This window comes from Odontomachus brunneus, unplaced genomic scaffold, assembly GCF_010583005.1.
Source record: "Odontomachus brunneus isolate Ranch 3 - 2012 unplaced genomic scaffold, Obru_v1 Obru_scaffold_088, whole genome shotgun sequence".
In the NCBI taxonomy this organism is placed as follows: Eukaryota; Metazoa; Arthropoda; class Insecta; order Hymenoptera; family Formicidae; genus Odontomachus; species Odontomachus brunneus.
In genome coordinates, this window is record NW_022639538.1 from 232,617 (window position 1) to 240,084 (window position 7,468).

Genomic DNA, 7,468 nt, shown 5'->3' on the forward strand with positions numbered 1-7,468 from the left:
TATATATATATATATATATATATATATATATATATATATATATATATATATTTAAATTTTATGTTTATATTTCTTTCTATAAATATATTTATTTGCTGTATATGATGTATATCGCTTATTATATAAGTGTTAATATATGGAGTTAAAATACTTCTATAAACAATAATGTTCTCTATAATAAGCAATAATATGTTTGTCTCATAGGATTTGCTTTGGTAGATGTGATGATACAGGCGTATTACATTAATAGTTAACATTAGAGAGCTTTCAGAAATTTGGTAGCTTAATTGTGACATCTAAATCGGTTGTCCGAAGAAATAATTGTCCAGGTCCGTTTTTTTTCATATTCAACGAAAGATGTAGACATGATATCAATGGAAGACTCTTTCTTTGTTTCGATTATAACGTGTTTTACAAACATGATCTTGCCATTATTATCCGAACTGTGGATAATAAGAGTGTAAACAGCGCAGAGTAAAATAAATACCTAAACAAAACAGTGTTATTCGAGGGCCTGGATAGCTCGCTGTGTAGATCGATGATCTACATCGACAATCCGGCAAGCGACAGTTCCGGGTTCGAGTCCCGGTCTAGTAAATTGCGAGAGCTCTCTTTCCGTCCATTAAGTCTTCTAACATTCCAACTCATTCCAATTTTAGGATTTATTACAATCACCAACATATCATAGATATATATTGTGTGTGTATGTGTTCTGCTGTATATAACGGCTTTCAATATTAAATAAGAAATAAATATTACTAGGTCGTCGCACCTAGTCGTCTCACACAGTCTTTCATAGTTGATAAAGCAAATAAATAAAATGCAATATGCGCTTGTAGGATCTACTTTGGTAGGTCTGATAGTACACGCATATTGCACTAGTAAGAAATATTAGAGAGCTTTCTAAAATTGTCTAGATAGCTTAATTGTGACATCTAAAGCGGTCGCCCGAAGAAGTAATTGTCCAAGTCCATTTTTTTTTCATAACCCACGAAAGATGCAGATATGACGTCAGCGAGTCTAGTCTTTTGTAAAATATTCGAAAGTATTTTTCTTTAATAAAATGACGTCGTCACTAAATTGATATAGAAAGGAACTAAGCAACGTACAACAATGTGATTCATTAAAAACTATTATTTTTTAAATTAGGGTTTGAAATTTTTGCGAGAGAGATGATAAAGAATATTGTGTTTCGACAATACACGATGGAACGGTAGACTCTTTCTTCGGTCGGATTATTACGTGATTTACGGACGTGATCTTGCCATCGTTATCCGGATTATGGAGAAAGGCGTAAACAGCACAGTGTAAGATAAATACCTAAACAAAACGGTGAATCAGTGGGCCTGGATAGATCAGTGTGTAGATCGATGATTTAGATTAACAATCCGGCAAACGACAGTTCCGGGTTCGAGTCCCGGTCTAGTAAATTGAATAGAAAGCTCTCTTACCAAGCTGGTCAATATTGGGCCATGATATTTATCATTGCCCTAATCCATTTCTTTCTGTATATCTTCATTTGCTATATATAGCTTGTTATATTAGTGTTATATAAAGTAAATATATAAAGTTGCAATAAAATATGTCTATCAACAAAAAGTACGTGTAATAAGCAATATTATAATTATTATATATGCAATATGTTTGCCTAACCGAATCTGCCTTGACAGATCTGATAGTACGGACATATTGCATTAGCATTAAGTTTAAAGAGACTTTCAAAAATTGACTAGATAGCTTAATTGTGACATTTAAATCGGTTGTCCGAAGAAGTAGTTGTCCAAGTTCATTTTGTTTTCATATCCCACGAAAGATGCAGACACAACATCAGCGAGTCAAGTCTTTTGTAAAACGTTCGAAAATATTTTTCTTTAATAAAATGACGTCGTCACTAAGTTGATTTAGAAAGGAGCTAAGCAACGTACCACAATATGATTTATTAAAGAATATTATTTTTTAAATCGGTATTTGAAATTTTCACGAGAGAGATGATAGGCAATACCGTGTTCCGACAATACACGATGGAACACTAGACTCTTTTTTTGTTTCGTTACGTGTTATGTGTGTTACGTGTGTTACAGACATGATCTTGCCGTTGTTATCCGAGCTATGGAGAGAGGCGTAAATAGCGCAGTGTAAGATAAATATATAAACAAAACAGTGTTTACTCGAGGGCCTGGATAGATCAGTGTGTAGATCGATGATCTAGATCGACAATCCGGCAAGCGACAGTTCCGGGTTCGAGTCCCGGTCTAGGAAATTGGCGAAAGCTCTTTTTCCGTCCATTAGAAACTTAGTCTTCCATTTGCATATAATTTTTCACCTTTCTTAAAAATGCGGAGAAGTATATGTATATGTGTCTATTCATATATATATATATTACTGTGTGTGTGCCGAGGTATATATTTCGGTACATGTATATTTCTGTTTATTAAATTCCGTTCTGCTGTTAATACACTGCTTTGTATTAGGACATAATATTATATTACTGTGGAAAAGGTAGAGGGGACCAATCTAAAATTAAGCAATAATTAGAAACAATATGCTCTTGTCGTTTCGTATCTACTTTGTAGGTCTGATCGACTTGGTAGGCATATTGTGTAAGTAATTAATCTCTTAGAGAGCTTTCAAAAATTGACTAGGTAGCTTAATAGTGACATTTAAAGCGGTCGCCCGAAGAAGTAATTGTCCAGGTTCTTTTTTTTCCCCACGAAAGATGCAGACATGACGTCAGCGAGTCAAGTCTTTTGTAAAACATTTGAAAATATTTTTTTTTAATGAAATGGCGTCGTCACTAAATTGATTTAGAAAGGAGCTAAACAACATACTACAGTATGATTTATTAAAGAATATTATTTTTTAAATCGGTATTTGAAATTTTCACGAGAGAGATGATAGGCAATATCGTGTTTCGACAATACACGATGGAACACTAGACTCTTTTTTTGTTTCGAGTGTTACGTGTGTTACAGACATGATCTTGCCGTTGTTATCCGAGCTATGGAGAGAGGCGTAAATAGCGCAGTGTAAGATAAATATCTAAACAAAACAGTGTTTACTCGAAGGCCTGGATAGATTAATGTGTAGATCGATGATCTAGATCGACAATCCGGCAAGCGACAGTTCCGGGTTCGAGTCCCGGTCTTAGTAAATTGGCGAGAGCTCTCTTTCCGTCCATTAAGTCTTCTAACATTCCAACTCATTCCAATTTTAGGATTTATTACAATCACCAACATATCATAGATATATATTGTGTGTGTATGTGTTCTGCTGTATATAACTGCTTTCAATATTAAATAAGAAATAAATATTACTAGGTCATCGCACCTAGTCGTCTTACACACACTCTTTCATAGTTGATAATACAAATAAATAAAATGCAATATGCGCTTGTAGGATCTACTTTGGTAGGTCTGATAGTACATGCATATTGCACTAGTAATAAATATTAGAGAGCTTTCTAAAATTGTTTAGATAGCTTAATTGTGACATCTAAAGCGGTCGCCCGAAGAAGTAATTGTCCAAGTCCATTTTTTTTTTCATAACCCACGAAAGATGCAGATATGACGTCAGCGAGTCTAGTCTTTTGTAAAATATTCGAAAGTATTTTTCTTTAATAAAATGACGTCGTCACTAAATTGATATAGAAAGGAACTAAGCAACGTACAACAATGTGATTCATTAAAAACTATTATTTTTTAAATTAGGGTTTGAAATTTTTGCGAGAGAGATGATAAAGAATATTGTGTTTCGACAATACACGATGGAACGGTAGATTCTTTCTTCGGTCCGATTATTACGTGATTTACGGACGTGATCTTGCCATCGTTATCCGGATTATGGAGAAAGGCGTAAACAGCACAGTGTAAGATAAATACCTAAACAAAACGGTGAATCAGTGGGCCTGGATAGATCAGTGTGTAGATCGATGATTTAGATTAACAATCCGGCAAACGACAGTTCCGGGTTCGAGTCCCGGTCTAGTAAATTGAATAGAAAGCTCTCTTACCAAGCTGGTCAATATTGGGCTATGATATTTATCATTGCCCTAATCCATTTCTTTCTGTATATCTTTATTTGCTGTATATAGCTTGTTATATTAGTGTTAATATATAAAGTTTCAATAAAATATGTCTGTCAACAAAAAGTACGTGTAATAAGCAATATTATAATTATTATATATGCAATATGTTTGCCTAACCGGATCTGCCTTGACAGATCTGATAGTACGGACATATTGCATTAGCATTAAGTTTGAAGAGACTTTCAAAAATTGACTATGGAGCTTAATTGTGACATTTAAAGCGGTTGTCCGAAGAAGTAGTTGTCCAAGTTCATTTTTTTTTCATATCCCACGAAAGATGCAGACACAACATCAGCGAGTCAAATCTTTTGTAAAACGTTCGAACGTTTTTTTCTTTTTCTTTAATAAAATGACGTCGTCATCAAAATGTTTTAGAAAGAGACGAAGCAACGTACCACAAACTGATTCATTAAAGAGTATTATTTGTTAAATAGGTGTTTGAAATCTTCGCGCGAGAGATAATGAAGAATATCGTATTTCGACGATACACGATGGGACGCTAGACTCTTTGTTTGTTTCAATTGTTACGTGTTTTACAGACGTGATCTTGCCATTGTTATTCGAGTTATGGGCGACAGGTGTAAACAGTATAAAATAAATATCTGGACGAAACAGAGTCTACTCGAGGACCTGGATAAGTTGGTCTATAAATTGATGATTCAGATCGATAATCCGGCAAGCGACAGTTTCGCGTTCAAGTTTCGGTCCTGTTTAATTTGCGAAAGCTTTCTTTATACTCACATCGAGTTTATTGAAAACCATTCTGTGATATATTGTGATCCTCTGTTGTTTCTACGACTTTACAGGGGTATATTGCGAAAGCTCTTTTTATAATCTTATCGATTTTATTGAGAACACTATTCTGTAATATGTTATGATCCTCTGTGATGTTATGATGTAGTTTCTACAACTTCATAGGGTTACACAATGACACCAATGAAAATTTAATACCAAAATAGAATAAGTTACAAAATCTAGAATAAGTGATTAATATTGTAAAATTTTCTCTGATATATTGTTTAACATATAGCAGTAAAAACAGTATTAACAGTATTAACATAAACATATTAACAGTATTAGTAGAGATAAGCTTTTAATAAGACTAACATTAATAACTACAGGGTAAAATTGCAATATTTGTTAGTCTCTTCATATTTGCCTTAGTAGACTTGATGATACGAGCATATTGCACTAGTTATAGTTATATACGGAGAGCTTTTAAAGATTAACTTGGTAGGTTAATTGTGATATCTAAAGCGATCGCGGTCGAAGAAGTAATTGTCCAAGTCCATTTTTTCTCGTATACCAAAAAAATGCAGACGTAACGTCAGCAAGCGAAATCTGTTGTAAAACGTTCGAAAGTATTTTTCATTAATAAAATGATATCACAAAATTAATTTAGAAAGGAGCTAACCATAATCTGATTTATTAAAAAATATTATTTGTTAAATCGGCGTTTTAAATTTTCGCGCGAGAGATAATGAAGTATATCGTGTTTCGACCGTACACAATGGAACGCTAGATTTTCTTCGTTCCGATTGTGCTTCACAGACGTGATCTTGCCATTGTTATCCGGGTTATGGAGAGAGGTTTAAGCAGCGCAATGTAAGATAAATACCTAAATGAAACAGTATTTATTCGAGGGCCTGGATAGATCAGTGTAGATCGATGATCTAGATCGACAATCCGGTAAGCGACAGCTCCGGGTTCGAGTCCCGGTCTAGTAAATTGTGAAAGTTCCTTAATATACAGCAATAATTATAATAATTGCAATAAAAGCAATAATTGGTCTTTCATAAATGTTTACATGTTGTATTTGATGTTAAATATTAATATAAATTTAATAATTAGTGTAATATTTCTGTAAAAACATTTCCCCAAAATAGCTCATCAAATTTGTGATAAAAAAGTATGCAGTATGTCTAATTGGATCTGCTTTGGCAGATCTGATGGTAAAGACATACTGCAATAAGGTAGCAGTTAAGGAGGAGTTGAGGAGCTTTCTAAAATTGTCTAGATAGCTTAATTGTGACATCTAAAGCGGTCGCCCGAAGAAGTAGTTGTCCAGGTCCATTTTTTTTCATATTCCACGAAAGATGCAGACACAACATCAGCGAGTCAAATCTTTTGTAAAACGTTCGAAAATATTTTTCTTTAATAAAATGACGTCGTCACTAAATTGATTTAGAAAGGGGCTAAGTAACGTACCACAATATAATTCATTAACCTTTAGGCTGCCAGCATTTTTTATTAAAAATTGGTTTTTTTCTTAGAAATTTTTCTGTATAAATAACATACGTGGCTCAAAATTTTGAGATTTGCCTAGGGCCACAAAAGTGGTTTACCCGGCAGGGAACGCACGATTAAATATAAAGAATTTTTATTTTCTCAAAAATAATGTATTTGGGATTTTTTGATATCGCTGATTCCAATTCTGAGGATAGATTTATGAAATTTCTTATCCTAAGTGCAATATTAACAACATAAATAAATATAAACATATAGATTCATGCAGTCTTTTTTGTTTGGTTTTTTAATATTTCATTTTTGTATTTTTTTTGCTTGTTTTACAATTTTTTACTTTTTTATATTTTTTAATATTTATATTCTTTTGTGCATTTTATTATTTTTTTTATTTTGACTTTTTTGCGTAATTATGATAAAATTTCTTTTAAATGATAATTTTCAAAGCAGGATGTTATGCATAATAGAGCATTACAATTAGAGGATATATTTTGGCGACATAATAGAGCATTACAATTAGAGGATATGTTTTGGCGACGTAAGTGCGAACAAGCGCGAAGCAGGCATCGAACAGCTACGCATTGCGTAGGCTATACACATATATGTTTTAATACAATTAGTATTTAAAATATCACGAAAAATATTATTATATTAATCCAAACTCAAACGCCACAAAATTGGCTTTCCCGGAAATCTAAAGGTTAAAGAATATTATTTGCTAAATTGGCGTTTGAAATTTTCGCGCGAAAGATAATGAGGAATATCGTGTTTCGACAATACATGATGAAACGTTAGACTCCTTTTTTTGTTTCAATTGTTACGAGTGTTACAGACATTATCTTGCCGTTGTTATCCGAGCTATGGAGAGAGGCGTAAATAGTGCAGTGTAAGATAAATATTTAAAGGAAACAGTGTTTCCTCAAGGCTCAAGGGCCTGGATAGATCAATGTGTAGAGCGATGATCTAGATCGACAATTCGGCAAGCGACAGTTCCGTGTTCGAGTCCTAGTCTAGTAAATTGCGAAAGTTCTCTTTCCCTCCATTAAATTCGCTCTATCCATTTAGTCTTTTAGTTATTAATACATATATATATATATATATATATATATATATATATATATATATATATATATATATATA

The 7,468-nt window shown here is 33.1% G+C and overlaps 1 protein-coding gene and 1 long non-coding RNA gene across 9 annotated transcripts in view; both read left to right on the forward strand.

The window, feature by feature from the left end:
* LOC116848068 (neurexin-1) overlaps window positions 1-7,468 on the forward strand; it is a 399,669-nt gene that overhangs the window by 217,199 nt on the left and 175,002 nt on the right. The window lies entirely within an intron of this gene.
* LOC116848071 overlaps window positions 1-7,468 on the forward strand; it is a 20,930-nt gene that overhangs the window by 7,108 nt on the left and 6,354 nt on the right. For all 3 annotated transcript variants that reach the window (XR_004378896.1, XR_004378898.1, XR_004378897.1), the window contains 2 exons: window positions 565-956; window positions 2,227-2,681. This is a non-coding gene — a long non-coding RNA (uncharacterized LOC116848071). The remainder of the gene's footprint in view (window positions 1-564; window positions 957-2,226; window positions 2,682-7,468) is intronic.